Here is a 23,389-nt window from a genome sequence, read left to right as displayed (position 1 = left end):
TTTTATCAAATGCTTCTTTTTTGCTACCCATCACTACCCCCTTTTTTCTTTGACACTGTTCTGATAAATTTTATTTCATAATATTAACCTATCTGTGTATTCTTGGATTAAATTCTATCTTGATCCGTGGCATTTTCCTTTTTTATTCTGCTGTATTATACTAAATGTCTTATTTCTGGATTGCATCTGTATTTCTATGTGAAGCGAATGTATTGTTTTATTTTATTGTGGTGTGTTTGTCACATTTCGGTATCAAGTTTATGTTAACATCATAAAGTCAACTGTGACACTTCCCATTTTTTTGTACAATCCATAACAGTTTAAATAGCATAAGAATTATGTGTTCTTTGAAGGTTTGAAAGAACTTGCCCATAAAACATTTGGGCACAGCTCCTTTTATGGATGCAATTCTTGGAGACTTGTTTCTATTTCTTCCATGGATAGTGGTCTATTCTGATTGTCAGATTTGATAATCTTTGTTTTCTTATTTTCCGTTTTCCTTCTTATTGAGGCTTAACATTTTCACATAGAATTCTACAGGAAATTCTTTAATTTTTCATTTCTATCTTTCTCATTTCCCACATCATGTGCTTATGTTTTCTTCTTTCTGTCTTCATTAAGATATCTCAGAAGATTGTCTGTCTTACTAGTTTTTTTCAAGAAACCCATGTCCTGGACATATTGAACCTTTTAATCTGTGTTCAAGTGCAATAATTTAATCTTTAGACATTTCTTTTACTTTTTCTGGTTATATTTGGCCCTTTTTTAATTCCCTTGCACAGATTGTCTGCTTCATGTATTTTCATTCTTTTTCGTCTAAGATTCAAAACAATCAAAGCTGTACGTTTTCCTTCATGCAGGCTTGAGCTCTTTGCCCTCTGTGTTGCCAAGCAATGCTCTCATTTAGTGGCTCCAATTTCCCCTTTCAGTGTTCCCTTTGTCCTATGTAGACGTAAGAGGATTCGTTGCAGTGTTCTTGCTGTTAGTTACTTTGAAAATAATTGGTGTTTTAAAATGCCCCACTTCTAAAATTCAGTTTCAGATTTACTATATTGTGGTCAGAAAACGTGAACTAAATAATTTCTAGCTTATGGAATTCATTGAGGTTTTCTTTGTGCCTTAACATATGATCAATAATCAGCATATTTAATAGATTCCTGTTTAATAGGTACTTGTTAACTAAACTTTAATAGTGACATTTTTAAGATCTTCCTAATTTACTGTTCTTTATCTTTATCCATCATCTGTTTTCTTTGTCAAATATTGAGGGAGGTATGGTTAAATCTTCCCACAGCTCCTGGGAATAACTCTCCAATTATTCTCATATTTTTAACAGGTTTGCTTTATATATGTTGATGCAGTTGCTTGATACTTAAAAGACTGAGTCACTAATATCTTCATTAAAGACAAAATTTTAACCTATTTATTTTTCCTTGATGTGCACATTTAAAAAAATTAATACTGTAATCTTTAATTTGGTTTTGTTTGCATTTGCCCGCATAGCGTTGCCTGTCTTTTTCTGTACCAGCTTGTGTATTTTGCATCACATAGATTTTTTTATAGTGTACACATTTGATCTGGGTATTTGTCTCTCAGTAAGGATTTAACTAATTTCCAGCAATTTCAGCAGATATATTTGGTTTAATGTTTGTCTTCTTGCTTTATGCTTTCTGGCTTTATATTTGTTTCCTTTTCTTTGTTTTCTGTCTCTTGCAAATTGTACTATTTATTTTCTTTGTTTTTTAATTCTGCAGTGTTTTGGAAAGGTTGTCTCCCAGTTTTATTTCTACAACAAGTTATCCTAGAGCTTTTCTTTTTTTTCAAAACCATTTTTTAAACCTTCAGTTATTTCTTACTGCAACTTCTATCAGTCACCTTTGCCCATGTAAGGGAAGCCAAGTTTAGCATGCCTGGATTTTCTTTTCTTCCTGAAACACATCTTTGGGTTAATGAAATTTTACATTTACATTGGGATTATTGCTATTAAATGATTGTATTATCTACCCTGATTTTGTGTCTTCCTATAATTTAATTAAGTAATACCAATTGCCCTCCTCTTATATACTGTGATTTACTTACTCATGAGCTCAGGATTTTGCTCTGTCTGCCATGTGGAACTCTGACCCGTTTTGTAAATAAAGTTTTATTGGAACACATCCATGCCCATTGGCTTACAAATTGTTCACACCTGCTTCTAGGCTACAGTGGTGACAAACTTGAGGAGTTGCTACAGAGCCTACATGGTTCACAAGGTTTAAAATATTTACTATTATCCTAAAGCAGAGTATAACACCAAATAAAATTTTACCAATGAAGACATATGCAAAACACATTTTCTAAGCCCTTACATGCCAGAGCCTGAACACACGAACAGCAACTTCCCTGAGTAGAGAACTTGAATTATATACATATATTTCTTAATTTCAAAATACTGTAAGTACTCCTTTGTTTCTTGGTATTTAACACTTTATAAATGACGTGAGGTCAACTTGAGTTGTGAATAGAATTTTTTTCTCAGTCAAATTTTAAAAAATGTCTCCTGGAAATTTCTGGTTTGGGGGTAATATTCATTACCTGGAACCCACTGCACATTTTTTTGTTCTGAATTTAAAGATCGCTTCTTCAGTGCTCATTTCCTCTGCTTCGCTTTTCCCCTTGGAATTCATTGTGGCTCCTGTGTCATCCTCCTTTTCCTTTTGCTTTCCCCTCTCATGTTAGTCACCTTTTCAGCTGTCTTTCTCTGGCTTCCATTCAAGTTTCTCACGTTTGTGTTCCATTTTACTGAATTAGTCTCAGGAATGTCCAGTCTCCTCCACATTCTCTCTGCTCCACTTGACTTGTTTGGCACATTGTTGTCTTGTCATTCTTGCCTACACTGACTTTATAATCCAAAAAGCTCCTTATGTCCCATTGCAGTACAACTGAGAGATTTTCTTCCATATCACTCTCTGAAAGGTGGGCTTTTGCTCGGACTTCTCAGAGGCACCTCATACGCTGAACAGCTGAATCTATCATGTGAGCAGTAATCCTTCTCTTTTTGTTAAACTTCATTAAGGATGACCTGAAAATAAAATAAGAAGTGGGCTCTGGGGGCGCCTGGGTGGCTCAGTGGGTTAAGCCACTGCCTTCAGCTCGGGTCATGATCTCAGGGTCCTGGGATCAAGCCCCACGTCGGGCTCTCTGCTCAGCGGGGAGCCTGCTTCCTCCTCTCTCTCTCTCTGCCTGCCTCTCTGCCTACTTGTGATCTCTCTCTGTCAAGTGAATAAATAAAGAAAATCTTAAAAAAAAAAAAAGAAGTGGGCTCTGGTTGGAACTGGATGGGTCCCTGTGCCCAACTCTCAGACCCAGATTAAGAGGAGAAGGAAAAGTATGGTCTTTGTTGTAGTTTAAGTTTACCAGGGTACAGACCTCTCTATCCACAGGGAGCCAAGAAGGAGATAGAAGGAAAAGGTTTCAGTTTTATTTAGTAGTTTGTTCGTCCTGTTTCCTTGGCCCAGAGAGTTTGGTGGTGTCTTCTCCTTGTGGCATGACAAAGAAATCTGGGATCTTTTTGGGATCCACATCCCTGAAAGCCTCCCTTTACTTGTCTGTGGAGCTTGCTTCAGAGAAGCAAGGGGCTTCCCACCCTGTGGGAACCTCAGCATTGTATTCTTCTCAGAAGCTTGAGTACAGTTGAGATTTGTCTTTGAAAAGCTACCCCTGAGTCTGCCTGTGTCTCCAGAGTCATTATTCAAAGCCCCTGGGGGTGTCACTAGGCAACGACTGGGAAACATCTTACCTTTACCCTCTTTTCTTGAGATAAACTGAGGACTTAACAGTCCTTCATTCAGGCTGCCTTGTGACCAATCTGTAGTTCCAGAAATTTCTCAGAGGTTCTGGCTTAGATGTTGCCTTTCCCTCATGTCTTTCAGCAGTGGTGTAAAATGTCATCTATGCTCTATTCTTTTAGCTTTACCCAGAACTTAGAGGGTGAGGAAGTTCAGCTTGACCTTGACTGACGTCACCTCCTTGGCTCAGGTACCTCTCACGTTGATATCAGAATGGAAAGCAGAAATGAGAATAACCCAATGTGTGACCATTTCCTTTGGTGCCGTGGAAACTTGTGGTTCCAGGCAAGGCAGGAGGAGGAAGATACCCATGGGGCTGGACAGTGGCAAAGCCCCTAGATAATCCCTTAAGCTGAACCTTCTCTTGTGGCTCCGACCATATGAGGTTTAGATGGACTCAAGTGAAGAGTTAACAATCCTCTTCCTAGAGAAAGAGATGAAGTAGTTTCTGTAGCTGACGTGGTAGGTAGTTCCCTTAGTCACTCCAGGCTGCTGTAACAGGATACCCCAGACTGGGTGTCTTAAAAAACAGACAGATATTCTTTACAGTTTTTGAAGCTGGGAAGTTCAAGATCATGGTGTAGCATGGTCAGGGGCTTGGCCTCCTCCTGGTTCACTGATGGCCAGTGTCTCACTGTGTCCTCACGTGACAGACCAAGGTCAAGCTCTGGTCCCTTCGGCCCCTAACAAGGGCACCAATCTCCTCATGGGGACCCCACCTTCACGGTCTCATCTAACCCAAATCATCTCCCAAAGGTCCCACCTCTAGAGACTTTCACACTGGGGTTAGGACTTTAACATATGAGTTCACAGCAGTGGTGCTGACATGCCATTGATTACCTCAGTTTAATTCCCAGAACAAGCCCATATGGTAGAAGTTGTGTGCTCATGTAGGGATGCAGAAAGTCAGGCACAGAAGACATTTACTGATGTCTTGCAGGAGATCCTTGGCTGCCTTCCCCAGAAGTGGGGAAAGTGATCTGGCCATGAGTTAAAAGTCTGGGTTTCAGTTCCTCATCGGCAGGAAAGGGGACTCGTGTAGGGCCAGTGGCGTTCAGACTTCTCAGCTTCAGAACTCTTCGTTCACGTGAAATCAGATGAAACTCCAGCTTCATAAAGTGGTACTGGCGGGTGGAATGAAGCAGCGAGGGGACTGGGGTCTTGGACCTCCTGCCTCGCCTCCCTGAGAGTGGCCATTGTGTGGGGGGGGAATCTAGACCGCAGGTTGCTCTTTGTGCTAACAGTGTCTGATTCCAGACTCAGTAGAGGGTGTCCGAGGAGGTTCTGGAAGGAGTTAGGTCTGCATTTTCAAAGGAGAAAGAGGGAAAGTTGACAAAGGGCACATCAGCTGTCATTATTCTGGAATGCTGGCAGAGCCGTAGTCTTTGCCCAAAAAGGGTTTGAAAAGGGAACGTTGCACACTAACTTTCTTTCTTTCTTTTTTTTTTTATGTGCTGTCCACATTTAGCTTATTGCCAGGCCATGTAGTTGCCAGTGAGAAACCTGCTGTTTACAAATTGATCACGTAGTTGATCCCTTATAACGAGAGAGGTTTCTGGAAGCTTCCTTACAATCGACAACCGTGTTGTTTTATTATTATTATTTTTTTAATGATTTCACCGTCATTAAGAGATAACTTTAAGGACAGGCTCAGAAGTGGATTCTTTTAAAGGAGACTCTGGGAGAAAGTAAAATCCCAGAAGAACAAACTGTCCCGCAGAAGTTAGTTCTCAGCCCGGGGTAACTTTGCTCCCTAGGGACATGTGGCACCGTATGGAGGCGTTTTCGGTTGTCACAGTATCCCAGTCAGGCTGGGGAGCGCTGTTGGCATCTAGTGGGCTGCTAAACCTGTCACAGCACCCAGGACAGCCCCACCACATGGCAGTACCCAGCCCAAAATGACAACAGTGACAGGCCTGAGGAACTCTGCTTTTTATTCCAGGAATTCCTAGAATCTGTCCACATCTTTAGAAAAGCACAGCACCAATTTCAGTTATCACTCAGAGTCTTTTCAGTGTGTTTCCTACATTCTGGCTAGTCATTCCAAAAAAACCGCTAAGGTTTCCATATAGCTAAGGTTTCTCAGGAGCTAATAATTGTCTAACCACTGTTTCTGAGGTAAAATTCACCATTTTAATCATTTTACAGCATATGATTCAGTAACATTTAGTACATTGACAATAATGTGCAACTGTCCCACTATCTGCTTCCAAAACATTTTCACCCTAAAACAAAACTCTGTACCTATTAGCAGTCACTTCTCATCTCCCCCCATCACAAGCCTCTGGCAACTGCCCATCTGCTTTCCCCTGTCTGGATTTGCCAAATCTCAGTAGTGCAAATAAATGGAAACACGTACTATATGGCCTTTTTGCCCGGCTTCTTTTACCTCGCATGTTTTCAGGCTTCCTCCATGTTGTAGCACAGACCAGTTTTTCTCTCCTTTTCATGACTGAATAATATTTCATCATGTGGATGCCATATTCTATTTATCCCTTCCTCAGTCAAGGGACATTTGAGTCGTTTCTGCCTTTTGGCTCTTGTGAATAGTGCTGCTCTGAATATTCATGCCAACGTTTTTGTTTGAACACCTTTCAGTTCTTCCCAGTATATATGTAAGAGTAGGATCTCTGGGTCATATGGTACTTCTATATTTAACTTATTGAAGAATAAAAAAAACCTGTTTTCCACAGCTTCTGCCCCATTTTTTGTACCTCTCAGCAATGAATGAGGGCTCCAGTTTCCTCACATGCTGACCAATACTTTTTTTCCTTTCTTGCCTTTTAATTATAACCATCCCAGTGGATGTAAAGTCTTATCTCCTTGTGGTTTTATTTTGCATTTCCTTCACAATTATTGAGGTTAAACATCTTTTCATGTACCTATTGGCCATTTGCTTATATTCTTAACCCACTGAGCCACCCAGGCGTCCCTAGCCATTTTGCATATATTCTTTAAAGCAATTTCTGTTTTGTTCAAGTCCTTTGCCCATTTCTAAATTAAGTTGTCTTTTTATTGTTGAGTTGTAGGAGTTATTTATATATTCGAGATACTAGACCCTTATCACATTAATATGATTTGTATATATTTTCTTACATTCTCTCTGTGGGTTGCCCTTTCACTTTCTTGAGAGTGTCCTTTGATGCACAGATGTCTTTCATTTTTATGAAGTGCAGTCTATCTGCTTTTTCTATTGTTGTTTATATTTTTGGTGTCATAGCTGAGAAAACATTTCCTAACTCCAGGTCACAGAGACTTATCACTCTGCTTTCTTCTAAGAACACCATAACCTACGAGTTTCTGCTTTCTTCTAAGAGCACCTAACATAAGAATTTCAGCTCTTACGTTAGGATTTGGACCCATTTTGAGTTAATTTTTATATTTAGTGTGAGTTAAGGTTCCAGTCATTCTCATGTATGTGGAAATCCAGCTGCCCAAGAATCACTTGTTGAAGAGACTTGTCTTTTTCCCCTTGCACCCTTGTCAACATTCAATTAATAATTGATACTTGACTCCTTTCTGGGCACTTAATTCTCTTCCATACTCTCTACATGTCTGTTATCCTAATACCAGTACCACACTGTGTCAATTGCTGTAGCTTTGTACTAAGTTTTGAAGTGGCTATCTACTATTTTTTACATTTCCTGAAGTTTAATGAACTCTTTCAAAAAGACTACCTCTTTTTAAAAGAACTACACAGATTAGTAGAGGTACACAATTCCTTTGGAATACCAAAGTTCAAAAACTCTGAAGATGCAAACGTTCTACATAACCAAATTTGGGGCCCCAAACCTAACTTGATCAGAACTCATCTGGCAGAGAATGCAATCTGCACTCAGTGTGAATCTATAGATTTTATGAGACCTATGAAAATCTAGATTTCAGAATATAGAACATAGTATACAGATTTTTTATAGATTTTTATATTCACACATTAAGTTGTAGAAAGATTATGTGTTTGATGTGGACAATCTTATCCACAAAGTAGATATCCAAAAAGTGGATTCTTTTTGATACGGACCCACACCCTTCTGGTGGTAGTGTCTGGCACACAATAACAGACCATAGACTCTTTATAAAATCTGAAAAATCCTGAATTCCAAAACTCACGTACTCCAAAGGTTTTGGAAAAGACCTTTCTCCTTCTGAACATCTCATGATGCTCAGAACTCTGATGACATTCTGTCTTTGTTTAGAAAAACAGGAGGAGAAACAAAGAAGCACGTGTTTTATGTGAATAATATTCATGGCACAACCGATCTGTATTAGTCAGTGTGTTAGGCATTTTATCTACTCTGTCTCATTTACAGTTTTGCAAAACATAGGTCCTGTGGGGAAAAATAACAAAGCGACCCTTGGCCGTGAAAAGTAGGGAGTGGTTTTTCTGAGCCTCTGTCTATTAACAGGAGGAAGTGAAAAGAGAGGCTTTGTCCGGAATTCAAGGTCCTGCTTAGCTCCTGTTGGTGGGAAACCAAAGAGTGGTTTCCTCCTGTGGTTGGGTGGCCTCTGTCTGCTCTGGCCTCTGTATGAGGACGGCTTTTTTCCCTTTTACAGTTTCATTCTGCCTCATCATTCCAGAGAGAAAGCAGACTTGCCCTGATTCCTTCTCACCTCTGTGTGGCTCTGTGCAGCCATCATGGGCTGTTTGTGACTTCCAGATGATTGTTTTCCTTCAGATTAGTTAACACAGTCTGGAATTTTGCCCTTTTAGGAGTTCTTCTGGTTTAAATATTGACCTTCAAGATCATTCTCTAAAATGAAATGGTTAGGTCATCCATGACATACATGCATTCTGTGTCTGGTACATCAAACCCTACATCCTTAGCCCATTGTTCAAGTGGTATTTTATTTAACTTTGTAGTTCCCTTGTAAAGTTACAATGCGGTGTTTTTATCCTTATTTTACTTTCCCAGGAAATGAGGCTTACAAAGGTTAAATCATCTATCCAGTGACACCAATCTAGTAAGTAACAGAGATCTGTCATGATTTTACCTCTGTATTCTATAGCATAACTTCCCCAATAGAAGCACATTAATTGGGGCACCTGGGTGGCTTAGTCGGTTAAGTGTCTGCCTTCAGCTCAGGTCATGGTCCCAGGGTCCTGGGATCGAGCCCACATCAGGCTCCTTGTTCAGTGGGGAGTCTATTTCTCCCTCTCCCTCTTTGTTCTATCTCACTTTCTCTCTCTGTGTGTGTCTCGCTCTTTCTCAAGTAAATAAATAGAATCTTTAAAAAAAATCATGTTGATTATGTGGCATAAGAAACATTAACTGTGGCCACCATCTACAGGAGACAACAGAGAATCTTACACTCTGTACCCTGACCTGTCATGATTAGCTCATATGATAAGAAGGGAAGAAGTAGGCAAATGAGAGAATTGAAGCTGGAAAAGGTGACGACAAATGGAGGAGAGGAGGAGGAAGGGGAGCACAAAGTAAATTATTAACAAAATGGGTTTAATGTTCACTGAGTTCTTGGGTAGTTTCATGTCCAGTTCTTACCCTGAATTTGCTGATGAGTCCAGAAGTGTTTATGAAGTGCAAAGCATCTACCGCATGCTCGGTCATGAGCTAAGTCTGATGGAGGTTACTGAAAAAGACGACTCACTACCTTGAGGTCTAATTGGGGAGAAAAGGATAGAACCCCGAAACAATAGTTATCAGGACAAGATAACATTCTTATAAATGCCCTACCAGGTCAGGGACAAAGTGTGTGAGGCAGGGCTTGGGAATCTCTGGCCTTCCAGAGAAATGGAAAGTAGAGGAAGGAAGTCTTCAGCTGGATCATGAAAGGTAGGATTTGAAAAGCCAAGCATCAAGACAGGAGTAAGCATGCCATGTTCATGCGCTAGGGAACTGGCCCACCTGGAAAGGGTGGTTGAGTGTGTGGGTGTGTGTGCACGTGTGCATGCTTGCTCACGTGCATACAGAGAGAACCATGGATGACAGCATGACCAGGCTTGATGGCACTGTGTTCTCCTGGGTGGTTTTCAGACAAGGATTTGGGTCTTGGAGCAAGAGAATGTGAGGAGGTCCTGTGGGTCTGGTAAGACAGGGAAGCGACATGGTAGAGTAGTGTTAGTGATGGCAAGATGTGTTGAGGTGAGAGACCCAGCTAACTGTGTAGGTTGGAATGAGAGCTGAACGGGGCATGGCCATGAGACACAGGGGTGATCCAGGGGTTGTGCAGAGAGCAGGGATACTTCTAGGTAGAGTCAGTGGGAACCAAAGGCTGCTTTTGAGGAATTGGGACCAACAAAATGTAGCATATGAGTTTTTTGGTTTTTTTTAACGATTTATTTATTTATTTTAGAGAGATTGTGCCCCCAGGCTGGAAGGGGCTAGGGAGCAGAGGTAGAGAGAGAGAGAGAATCCCAAGGAGACTCCTCACTCAGCACGGAGCCTGATGCAGGGCTTGGTCTCAGGACCCTAAGTCGAAACCAAGAGTCAGATGTTTAGCGGACTGAGCCACCCAGCATGCGTGGAGCATTTGGGTGTGGACAGAGATGCTAGGAGGAAGAACATGTCCTGGAAAGCCTTCGGTTGTGACCAGATTCTGCCTGAAATCATGATGCTTAAGTGAAAGCTTCTAGAACTGTGATATTCACTATGGTAGATGCAAGCCACATGTGGTGAATTAAATGTGAGTTAAATTCATGGAACTAACACAGAATTATAAATCCAGTTTCTCATTCAGACTAACAACATTTTAGATGCTCATTAGCTACGTATGATGCATGGCCACCCTTCTGGACAGGGTGCGCATGGAACTATTTCCATCATCTCAGAATGTCCAGTTGTACAGGGCCGATGCAGAGGTCAGTGGTGAATATCTGTCTTTGGGTGCGTGGGCTGCTCCAGAGACGGGAGCAGGGAACAGGTGACACTAAGTCAGGAGGTCATCTGGCAAGGAGGAGGGCCTGGGGCTGGATTCTAGGACATGTATGAAGTCGGGAGAAAGAGACAGAAGGAGAACAAACAAACATTGCCTGGGGTTTCAGAAAAGCAGAAGACTCAGCATAGCATAAAATCCTGGCAACCGAAAGGGAGAAAATGTCAGTGAGGAGGGAGTGGTGCCAATGTCAGTTGCTGCAGAAAAGTCAAGGAGAAAGAGAACCAGGGGGAAAAGAATTGCGTTTGGTAATCTGAGGTCATCGGTGACCTATGAAACTTGAGGGACAGTGAGGCAGAGATGTCCTCAAATAGGAATGCCACCGGCTTCCTATAAGACTGCAGCTGGCATCTGGGGCCTGGAAACGGTCTTGGTCTCGTTGTCGGTGGAGGGGTAGGGACAAGAGCTTGTTAAGGGAGGAGTACGGCGAAGAACATAGAGTGGGGAGCAGAAGGGAGAGGAGTGAAGGAGACCGAGGGGTCATCACCAAGGGCTTCATGGTCAATCATTGCTTTTTTCTCCAAGAAAAGGAAGATGGTGACAAAAGAAGAGGGAATCGTCCAGAACTGGTCAAGAGGATTAGAACAGGGTATCCTTGAGAACCAGATGCCCTTAGGATGGCATAAGAAAGGGGTTATAAAGAGAGGGGTTCAGTTTGGGGGGGGGGGCTCGGGGATGGTCATCAGGGGAGCTATGGGCAGGCTTGTGGCCACTTTGCCCTGAGATGGAACAGTCGCTAGAAGCCAGAGAATGCATCAACTTGGCCTATTCCCTTTTCCTCTCCCGTCTTCCTCACCACCCTTCTACTGGATTCTTCCTTTTGGTTGACTTGATTTTGTTTTTTTCGTTTTTTTTTCCTAATGCATCAGACCTTCATATTTATGTATAGTGTTACTACCTAGCTTTCTAGATTTCTCTAAGACTGTTGCAGCTATACATAGCGTGTATTTTTTGCCCATGACTGCGTCATCTCTTTAGGATTATATGGACAAGGGCAGGCTCTTTTTTCCTTGTGCTGTACAAGGCTCATGATATTACTGTGAACATATGGGTAGCGAATTCAGTACTGCTTCATTATAAAGACCAGTAATTATATTTATATTTGAAGAGCTGCTTTTAAACATAGATGTATACAGTTGAATGTACAGTTTCTGTGAGTGCCTGTGTGCACGGGCCGCACCACTGACCCAAGATAATCCGTCCTCCTGGGTTTAATTTTTAGTTCACAGTGTGCTGATACAAAATGCTTTGCGTGCATCATCTTATTTAATCCCTGCAAACCAGAGAGGTGGGTGTTCTGATTGTTATTTCTGAGATGAGGCAATCATGGCAGAGGCTGGTTAAGTCAGTCACCCGGGGTCATGTGGCAAGTGTGAGTGGAAAAGTAGAAATGGCAACCTGGCTCTCTCCGGCACCCAATCTCTTGTCCTTAATGTCCTCCATTTTCGGACCAGTACTCTAAAGTGACTGCCTGTTCCTGCTGCAGTGACCGGCTTGGCCACAACTGTGAGCATGCCCACATAAGGGCGTGTTTGCACTCTGGAGCCGTAATTCTCCTCTTGTTCTGGAGAGGTGGAAAACGATCATGGGGAAGTAACAAATAACACCTCTTGGTGTCAGCCCAGCCTTCACGGGGGACAAGATGCTTTAGCAACTCTTTCAAAGTATCCAAGACAAAACTTGACCTTTAAGCAGTTTCTCCATTTAGAGTTAAATTTATCTTCAACAAATATGGTTTGAATAAATCAAGACCTCCTGTTTTAGCTATTTAACTGGGAAGGTAAAATTTCCAATCTGATTTAAAATTTTTTCTTTTGCCAAATTCCACAGGGGGGAAAAAAGGAATGCTAAAGTTCAGGATAAAAAGAAACTTCCCAGGAAGCACACTGGTATAAACCATAGCTGTGGTCATCATAAATATCACTTTTACTTTCCAAACTAAAGTCTGGGTTTCCATGGTAACTGTTTTTAACAAACCCAGCTGGTTTGCACTGTGGGGTGTGTGTGTGTGTGTGTGTGTGTGTGTGTGTGTGTGTGGAGAAGCCAGTGGAGCAGGACCTGGCTATGTTCCAGAGTTCAGGTATCAATATCAGATGGATCTCCTGGGACCATTTAGAAACCAGATAGAAAAAACTCCATGCAACATCTCTCCCACCCAACCGCTACCTTCCAAACCTTTGCACTTCGTTACTGTCCTGATCACATGCCCAGAGCTTCCCAAAGCCTGCCATTCTCGCAGAGGCAAACCATAGGCTGCATCCAACTGTGACTTTGATGTCTAACTGTGTGCACTGGAAGGGAATTAGAACTGCAGGCTTTTGATTTACTAATGTTGTATCCATCAGAATGTTCTTGGGTAATAGTGTTTCATAAGGGTCAGAATGCAGACTTGACAGTCCCGGCCAAATGCAAACTGGAGAAATTGCATCTTGCCTTCCGGTGACTCACCCAGGCTTCCAGATGGAAGTGATTTCCCAAGGTCACGGCAAAGCTCAGTGCAACGGTGTCTCTCGTGTGGCGAACATATGGTGTGACGGTGTAGGTCAGGACTTCTTTTCCTGTTCTCACCCTTGACTTTGGCAGGGTCAGCCTGCCCCTGAGAACTTCTCTCCAATCATGGGAGACTCTCAGGAGCAGTGTGTGCCTCTACTCTCCCCCATGTCCTTCTCACTATACCCCCCCCACCCCCCGCCAAAGACTTGCTCCTGTGTTCTAGGCATAGTGAAGGGAACTAAGGAAGAAATGCGGCTCCTTCCACTAACTCATTTCCATTTCTTAAAATAAATCCCAGCTTTCCTCTTTTGGGAAGCCACCCCAGAGTGGACTGGGATCTCAAAATATCGTTTATTTACTTTATGCAAGAAACTTATTGAAGCCTCCTGGGTGGCATACACAGTGGACCCTGATTTCGAGGTGGAGACCAACAGATCACGGAGCCCAATACAGGGTCACGATAAATACACAGGCACAGTGGGAAGATGTTGGTTTTCCATTCTGGGGGGCAGGATGTCAAAAGGCTTCCTGAAAGGAGCAACTTGAAAACATGAACTATAGGCTGCTCACACTATTAACACATACATTCCATAATGCTAGCATGGGCTTTATTGAATGTGTGTGTGTGTGCAAGTCTGTCTTGATACCTCCCTAGATTATCAAAATCTCGAGTGCAAACACCTGATCTTTATTAGACAAGGTTCTGTGTCTGACTTACATAGAATAGAGCTGAGAACATAGGAAGGGGCATCGTGGCCTTGACTCTGCCTTCAGAAACAAAGAACAGATTGGAGGTGGCTTATGTGAGTGGGTGGCCTTGTGCAGACAGCTGGGTGCTGCATTCAGGTGGAGCAATGGATTGACAGTGACATCCAAAAGTGATGCGATCTTGTTTGATCTCAGAAGCTAAGCAGGGTCAGGCCTGGTTAGTACTTGGATGGGAGACCAAAAGTGGCACAATAACGAATTGACACACAAGACTTGTATCTTCAGCCATCTGTCTTATTTTCCACCATTTCTTTTTTTTTTTAATTTTTTTATGTTATGTTAGACACCATACAGTACAGCATTAGTTTTTGATGCAGTGTTCCATGATTCATTGTTTGTGTGTAGCAGCCAGTGCTTCATGCAATACATGCCCTCCTTAATACTCATCACTGGGATAATCCATTCCTCCCCACCCCTAAAACCGTCAGTTTGTTTCTCGGAGTCCATAGTCTCTCATGGTTCGTGTCCCCCCAGATTTCTCACCTTCATTTTTCCCTTCCTTCTCCTAATGTCCTCCATGCTATTCCTTACGTTCCACAAGTAAATAAAACCATATGATAATTGTCTTTCTCTGCTTGACTTATTTCACTCGACTTAATCTCCTCCAGTTCCATTTGTGTTGATGCAAAAACTGGTAGTCATCCTTTCTGATGTCTGAGTAATGTTCCATTTCTTTGATAGTAATGGCACCTGCATCGTAGCTATATGATTTTAGACTTTGGAGTTACCCTGGTTTAGAAGGATGGCTTTTGAGGGTTCACACTTGCTTACTGTGTGAGTCTTCTTTCCAGGCCTCAAATCTTCATCAGCAGAATGGTAGGTTTGGCTTAGATGATTGTCTCTAAGACTTTGAGTTGTATTCTACAGGCCTAATCTGAGTCAGTCTTAATCATCCTTGAATCCTCAGGTCCTTGGTACTGAATAAATATCCGCTGAATTAAAGAGGATGTAGAACTTTCTTCTACATCAAAATCCAGTTCTACATGTGAAGTGAAGAAACTGCTGTCAATGTAGAGCCCAAAGAACCTGATCAAATTTGTATGAATGGCAGAACCAAGGGTTTGGGTTTTCTCCCTGCCACAGACCCCCAGAAGGAGGATGGCATCAAGTGACTCGCTTGGCTCTTCAAGCTGAGCCTGCTTTGCTTCCTCAGAGGTACCTTCAGGCAAAAACTGGCCTGGGCCTCATGTTGTTAAATATTTAAATAGAAAAGGGAAAAAATTCAGTTATCCAAAGTACTAAAATATGGTCTTGTAAACTTAAGAAAGTCTCCAAGGGTCTTTTGGTGCCAGAGAAGAAAACATGGCATGGAACATCTGTATGATTGAACGCCTGTCCTGGTTTGTACTTGGTTGCTTGGCTTAACTTTACACAGTCCTGAGAAACAGGAGTCTTGTGATCGGTATGGACAGCCAACTGGGACAACTCAAGCCAAAAAAAAAAAAGAAAAAAAACTGAATTGTCCTAATTGTATGTGGTAATGTTTCAAGTGAATTAAAGATGATTCTTTTTTTTTTTTAAGATTTTTATTCATTTATTTGAAAGAGAGAGAGAACACAAGTGGGGGGGTTGGGCAGAAGTGGAGGGAGAAGCAGATTCTGCGCTGAAGGGGGAGCCCAGTGTGGGCCTCAATCCTAGGACCCTGGGGTCATGACCCCAGCCAAAGGCAGATACTTAATCAACTGAGCCACCCAGGCACCTCTTAGAGATGATTCTTCTTCCCTGTCTCTGAGTTGCCAAAAGTATTATGTTAGGACAGGGATCAAAGCCAGCAAAGGTAGGAGCACACTGAGCCATGATTTATCTTCTCCACACACATGAGCTTCTTGAAGTGGGCGTCAGTTGCCCTCGCAAATTTGTTTCATAAAGCAAAGATTTTTAATCCTGTCCTATCAAACATCTGCATCGTGGACACTAGTCAGCCCTGAGGCTACCTAGCTGAGCACCCAATAGCTAGTGTAGACCTTAGCGTGACTCCTACTACTCTTTTTCACCGTGGTTTTTCATGTGGATTCTGCACCCCCCCTGAAGTGGGGTCAGTGCAGAGGAAAAATAAATCAAAAGTCAAAAACCTTCTCAGAGGGGCTTTTGGAAAAGATGTAGGCAGATGCCTGGTAGAGGAAAGTGAACTCTGTATGCTTTCATCCTGTTTACAAAGACAAGATTTTTCCAGCACATGTGTGTTAAGCCACTTTACATATACCTTGTTCCTTAGCCACAGTTCTGTTAGCATACCGAAGTCAAGGCCCATTACCAATTTAGGGAGTGGCCAGACTGGGATAGGAGGAAGGCCTCTCTGATTCTGGAACCCAAGCCTTTCCCCTGCACCATGCTGCCTTCCTGGATTGGCCCTTTGCATCCCCGAAGCTCTTTTGAACTGCCTTTAACCTGGGGATCCTCTGAGCACTTCTCCGTGCCTTCACCCACCCTGAACCTGCTGCTTGCCCGTCCTGCAGAAGACGGGGGGAAAACGTCCCCTTCGGAGTAATAAGCAGAGATTTTTGTTTGAAGGTCACCCAAATCTTCATACTCTGATGTGCAGCCTTGGCATGTGAGAGGCTACCTGCTTGCTCTTACGTGGTATATTGTACCTACATTTGGAGAAGCATGTGGGAGGTGACCGATGTCACCTTGGTTGTGGTCAGGTAACCTCAGTAATTTGCTACACTTCTTCAGGACTTTACTGAGAGTTTTTAGTGACCTAGCAGCAGTTGGAGATTTGCTATTGCTTTTCAGAACTCTTGATCACTAGAAATTTTTTTCCTAACATGGTGATGCAGTCTAAGAACAGTGTCATTAGCCCAGGAGCTCTGGACAGTTTGCAGGGGCGGGCGGTGCTTTCTTGTCAAGGATATGGGGTAAAGAAAGGCAGAAAGGGATGAAAGGGATGTTTGCAGGATTAGCACTTCAAAGGCTTTGGGTAAGCCAGGGTCCTGCGATGAGACTCATGGAGTCCATCAGTTTGCAGTTGGTCAGTCCATATGGGGGTCCACCAAGGGGTAGAAAGAACCCAGGATTGTGAGTCAGAGCACTTCAGGTGAGTTCCAGCCTTATCACTCAGGACAGCCAACACATCCCTGAATGTCCCTGTGAGGAACTGCATTACTGGTCTGACAAATGGGCTTTTTTTGAAAGGTGCCCCAGTTACCTCAGGATAATATTGCAGCATCATCTGAGGGAGAAGATTTGAGTGCTATAAAAGCAAAGTATTGGAAGGAGGTAAGATTGTCTTGTTACACAGTCCACGGGGTGTGAAGACTCCCTTGCTGAAGTGATAGCCAGTCTGTTGATGATGAGGTAAGGACTGTGTAGTCAGCAGGCAGGAGGTCTGGTGCCTATGGTTTGTCATCAGTCCACGAAAAGTGCTCAGAGACATTTGTAGCAATATGACAAAGTAACTTTAGGTCTGTTGAATATCATAATAAAAATTGGGGCTTGTATTTGCTTGACTTTTTTTTTCCTTTCTTTTTCTTTTTTGTAATTTCTTTTTCTTACATTTAAAAAAAATACTGGTACATGCTGGATTTGGAAATAAACTAGCCCTTCACTCAGATGACTTGAGACACTCTGGTATGTGAGGCATCAAAAGTCCAGGAGACAAGTGAAAAATTAAGAGTCTGTATATTTTATTCATCCCGTGAAAGGCCGACAGGAAGCAGAAAACATAAGGGTTGGTTCCAAGTGGATGGGTCACTTCTCTCCCAGATGTTTGGTGTCCTTGAGGGACAATCAGAGGACATGTCCTGACCTTGGAGACTGACTCAGCATCACCAAAAGGAACAAAGGTCCACAGCGTCGACCTTTTCTTAAGATGGTACTGAGGACCATGGGGGCTGATGGCTCCCTTCCTGGGCCACTGGGACATGGGGGAAGGTGGCCACAAAGCTAAATAACATTCACAAGAGTCCATGGTCAACTGAGGGAAGAGAGAATGCTAGTTTCCACGCCCAGGCCCATCAGAAGTGGCTGAATGACCAGCAGACAGCCTTTCCATTTTTGGTATCCATATTTTATAAATTAATCTAATGTAATCAGAGTCCAATAGGATGGTCCCTGTTTCATGTTGGTTTTTCATTCACGTTTATTCCTCGAGTGAAGTTTAGAATCGCCTAGTCCTAAACAGACTGCTGGTTGGAATTCTGTTAACTTGTCTATCAAAACGAACAGAACTGAAATCTTCGCAATATAAAAACTTCCCACCCAGGAATGGATCACTTTGTTGAAGGCGGTTAGTTTTTGTAGCTTTATCTTTGTTTATTCTGTACATTCCCTGCTAAATGTATACCTAAGTACTTTATATTTTTATTGTTACTGTGATGGAATCTTGTCTCCCCATCATATTCTAACAATTCTAATTATTTCTAGTATATAAGAAAACTATAGATTTCTACTATGTTTAATGTTTAATCAGCCCACCTACCTGCTTTCTTATTATAGTACTAGTAAATCTTTGTCCAGCTAATTCTTTTGGGTTATCCAAAGATACAAAAATCCAGATATACAAAAATACATTCACTAATTCTCATCCTCCTTTTCAATATGTATAACTCACCTTTTTCTTGGCTGATTACCTTAGCTGTTATTTCCAGAACAGTGGACATGGTTGGAACTTGAAAGGCTGCTAGACCATTCTTTCCATATCAGTAGAAACACGGAACTTAGAAGCTCTGTATTAGCTTTCTCTTCCTCACCTTTGTTCCTCAAACGCTTGCTGATAGGGGTGACATCTTTGAGATGACTGTGGAAGGTAATCTTGGGAGAAATATGCAGGGTGAAAGCGGCATGTCCACTTTGCTTTAGTAATATGGTGCAAGAAGAGAAAATGGGATTGAGGGAGTGATTATATGTCTAGTTATGAGGGTCCTGACTTTTTCATAGCATCTTAATTGGTCTCAAGGGGTGCCTAACTGAGGCACCACTGGGCTTCCTAGTTAGGGCTCCATCAGAGCAATTGCTTCAAATTCACAGCACACTATGTAGCTATCCCTTCCTGTCCTTCTGAGGTCTTTGTATTTTATGGTTGATTTCAGTTTGGACCCATATTCAAGGTACCCACCCCTGACAAGCAAAAGGAAGACAAAATTTATCCCTTGGTGCTATTTCCAACCCATTCAAAAATAGAAGGCAGTCAGAGTTCTCAGGAGCAGACCTTAGTTCGGCTGGGAGCTTGGCGCCTGGTTTCCATTGTGACGTGGTCAGGGGAAATCATCAGGCAGTATTGCCACCAGAATTGCCTTGGCTGGGAGTCTCGTCTGGTTCCCCTTGGTACGGATGCTGGCTAGGCTTCAGAAGTGGCAGTGTTGGAAATAAATTTAAAATCCAAGAATCAAAGAGGCCGCTCCTCTCTTCACTCATTTCCTTTGTGCAGCAGCATGCACACTCTACCTATAATTTCACAAACACACAAATGTGACCACACCCCCTGGTTCCAGAGGACTGACACCTCACAGCTCCCAGGGGCCTCCCCTCCTGTTGCCACCCTCTTCTGACCTCCTTCCAGGGAGCAGCCCGAGTCCAGTGACTGGTCTTCATCCTGATTCAGGATAACTGTCCAGTGCTACCAGCTCCACTGGGATTGTAGAGGCCCAACTTACTTCTGTTCCCAACAGATGCGATCCTGAGAACATGTCCCATAAACCTCAATCTACTTCTCTGACTATACCACCTGCTTGAATTTTTTGTGTCATCCTTTTTCTTTTTCTTTCTTCCTTTTTTTTTTGTGGGAGGGGCAGTTCCTCCCCATCTCTTTTCCTAAACACTAACATCAGCCCCACCAAATACTCCCAAGAAATCACATGCTCACATATGTTTTTGTATTTCCCTGTGTGTTTTTTAAATTATTATTATGAGAGAGAGAGAGAGAGAAAGCACAAGCAAGGGGAGGGGCAGAGGAAGAGGAAGAAGAGCCCTCCCCACTGAGCAGGGAGCCCCATGTGGGGCTGGATCTCAGGACCCTAGATCGTGACCCGAGCTGAAGGCAGCTGCTTAACCATCTGAGCCGCCCAGGCCCATGTATTTGCCTCTGTTTTTCGTCTGTTTGTTTAGTTCTGTATGAAAGCCATCTGTGGTCTATCACATTCATTTGCTCCTCTATCAATTGATGCTCACCCAGTTTCCAGACTTTTGCCTCCAAATAGCACACAGAGTTTACAGAAGTGCGTATGTATGTGGGAAGCTTTTGCTTCCATGAGATAGATTCCTGAGAAGATGGTTGCTGATTTAAAGGGTGTACATGCTTTCAGTTTTATAATATGTTGCAGATAACCTCTTCAGACTCCATTAATACCACCTGACATCACCAGCAGTATCAGTTTCCCGCTGCTTATATTCCCACCTTGAGCATCCCCCTGAAGGTCATCTTTGATCATCTTTGATCAGGCCTTTGTTTGGGTCTGTCATTTCTCATTGTAGACTGAAACTGGCCCCTTTCCCTTTGTCTTTTTTTTTTTTTTAAGGTTTATTTATTTGAGGCAGAGAGTAGGGAAGGGAGAAGCAGAGAGAGAGAGAGTCTCAAGCAGACTTCTCCTGAGCATCGAGCCGGCCTCGGAGCTCCGTCCCATGACCCATGAGATCACAACCTGAGCCAAAACCAGGAGTTGGTGCTCAACCTAAAGAGCCACCCAGATGCCCCGCCCATTTCCCTTTTGAAAGGAAAGAGAGTTTGGTGAGAGAAAGACAAGGCCAACTCTTGGGAAAGTTCCTTGGCCTCCAGGTGGCTGCTTCCTCTAATTGGATGAGAAAGACAGAGTAGAGACCAGCAGGGCTCTTCTCCTGCCCCAGCCTACAAGCCTGGAGCTTCTGGCTGCATAGGGCAGGGGAACCTAGGCTCAGGGCGGCCACAGCTGCCGGCTGCCAGCTTAGGGATGTAGAGGGGAGCGGTGCAGGGCAAAGGAGAGGCAGGGAGGGGCATGGGAAAGGGCTGCATGCAGTGTGCTCCCCATCCTTCTGGGCCCAAAGGGGTCCTTAGCTAGCTCTCTTTGAGTGGAATTAGGTTCTTCTTGTCCCTGAAAATGAACAGGAAGAGAACCAGCATGTCAGTGATGTGCCCAAGCTACAAAGTGGAAGACTGGTGTGACGCTTCTTAAATTGAGGAAAATCTATTTAGGATATTGGGGCACACAGATAATCCTCCTCCAATATCTGACACATCGGGTGTGAACGGACATCTCTGTGACCTCTGCACCCCTCCCAGACTGACCATGATCAGGGATGAGGATGTTGCAGTGGGCGGGCAGGGGGTGCCTGTGGCCAGGCGGGGCTGTCTCTGCTTGCCAGGTTCGGCACTGACCACCAAACATTGCAGTTTCAATCTCCTTCTGCCTCAGTATCGTCCGCATCGTCTCTCTTCTTCTTGGTGTGTGAAATTAAGCCGACCCAATATGCTGTTATTATGACACAGACCATTATCCTATAATAAGCGTTTCATAACTCAGTCTATTTTTGCCAATTGTTTTAAATCGTTCTTATTAGCTATGTTAGGCATGCTAGTATCTTAATCTTCTTAACGTCCATGTGAGAGTTTGACAAGTCAGCAGGGATCTTGCCTTAGCTGCCAAGGGTCCATGATCAGGGACCCATGCTCCAGAGCCCCACTGACTCTGAGCAGCCTATTTCTTTTTTATTTATCAAAGGTTTTATTTATTTATTTATTTATTTATTTATTTATTTCGAGGTTGGGAGGGGCAGAGGGAGAGAGAGAATCTCAAGCAGACTCCTCACAGAGTGCAAAGCCCAAGCCGGGGCTCGATCCCACGACCCTGAGATCATGAGCTGAGCCAAAACCAAGAGTCGGATGCTCACCTGACTCAGCCTCCCAGGAGCTCCTGAGCCTATTTCTTTTGAGAAGACCTCAGTCTCCTGAAGTTTTAGGAAGTTCCTGCAAAAGTGAGACCAATATAAAGACCAATGTCTTGGGCTTTCATCAAAATTCCTTAACCTTGTGAAAAGAAGTAGATAAAAAGGAGAAAAATGGGTATGTGTGTGTATGAGAGAGAAAGAGGCAGAAAGAGAGAGAATAGCAGAGAGAGAGAAAGAAAGAAAGAAAGAGAGAGACCCCAGCTGACCCCATCTGGGAGGCTACTGCAGTAACCCAGGTCAGTTCAAGAGGCTGAAGAATCACAGTTTAATGTTGTGAAAGAGTTAGCACAAAGTTGAGAGGGAGTAGTTGACACTGGTAGAACTTGGACTGTTCCTTTCCTAGGATCATTTCAGGCTAAGAAATAATTGGGATTTTGGCAGCTAAGATGATGTGGGCAGAATAGCTTATTTTTCAGTTAATTCCTTAAGTAAACCATCATCTCTGTAAACTCTTGCCATAGCCACACTGATAAGAAGGTTTAATTCTGCCATCCCACCAGACAAACCATCTCTGGCTTTACCTTCTGTCAAGTCTTCCCCTTTTGGTGTTAAAAAAAATATCCTCTGGCTCTGCAGCCTCATCCTTTCATGGTCATTTCCCTGTAGTTCCAGACAGCTATCATCCTCATGCTCAAGAACAGGAAGTCCTGATGATTAAGTTTGCTTTTCGGGAGATAGCAGAAGAATGTCAAGCTTAGCACCCAGTTGATGAGAATGAGATTATAGAGACATCATAATCTCACAGCCAAGTTTCTCCATGTCCTCCCCTGTCTTTGAAGGACAAGGGTGCATGACTGCTGCCAAGCTTCAAGGGTGGGTGCAGATGGAGGAAGTCATGAAGCCTCTTCTGTAAGAGTGGTGTTGGTTGTTAACCTAGTCTCCCATTTCCCTATGGGGGACCAATGAGCCCTGCCCAAGGACAGCCTGTGGGTGTGTGGCAGGGACATCTCTGTGTGGGATGTGCTAAAGTGGTGGTTCTTAAACTTTGGTGAGCCTAAGAATGATCTAGAAAGCTTTGCAATTTATGGATTCCTAGGCCTTTCCCCCTAAATTCTGCCTCCTGTGGGCCGGGGTGGGTCCTTCTGGCTCGCATGCACATTGTTGAATTGAGTGGAGCAGTGGCTCCTTTGCACACACACCTGCTGTTGTCTCCCAGAGTTTGCGACACCCTAGTCCACCCTCCCTCCACACCCTTAGCAGACACTCTTTCCCTAATGGATCTGATGGCTCCTTGGCTCAAGATTTCCAGATCTGTAGAAACTTACCAGGTGCACATGGAGATGTCTCTCAGAGGGATGATGGGTTATGGAACTACTGATCTTTTTCAAAGTTTTAATTTTCTGTTAGGCTGTTCTTCAGAGTCCTGTGGCTGCCTCTTTGCCCATGTTCATAATGAGCTCCAGGTGCAAGCTCTGTGTGTTCAGAAGTGGAATCAAGGGTTATGTGACTTCTAGCCGTATTTCTTTGATATGTGATTAAGCATTTTATCATATTGTCTATTGTTCGTTTCTTGTTATTTTCTTTCTCCGTTTATTGAATCATCCATCTCTTCC

General features: G+C 43.1%; 1 protein-coding gene across 5 annotated transcripts in view; it reads left to right on the top strand.

Annotated features, from left to right (window-relative positions):
- The window catches only part of ADRA1A (adrenoceptor alpha 1A), a 122,162-nt gene that overhangs the window by 15,347 nt on the left and 83,426 nt on the right, over positions 1-23,389 (top strand). The gene's annotated exons all lie outside the window — the stretch shown is intronic.

Source organism: Neovison vison, chromosome 11, assembly GCF_020171115.1.
Source record: "Neovison vison isolate M4711 chromosome 11, ASM_NN_V1, whole genome shotgun sequence".
NCBI lineage: Eukaryota > Metazoa > Chordata > Mammalia > Carnivora > Mustelidae > Neogale > Neogale vison.
This window is presented reverse-complemented; position numbering and strand designations above follow the sequence as displayed.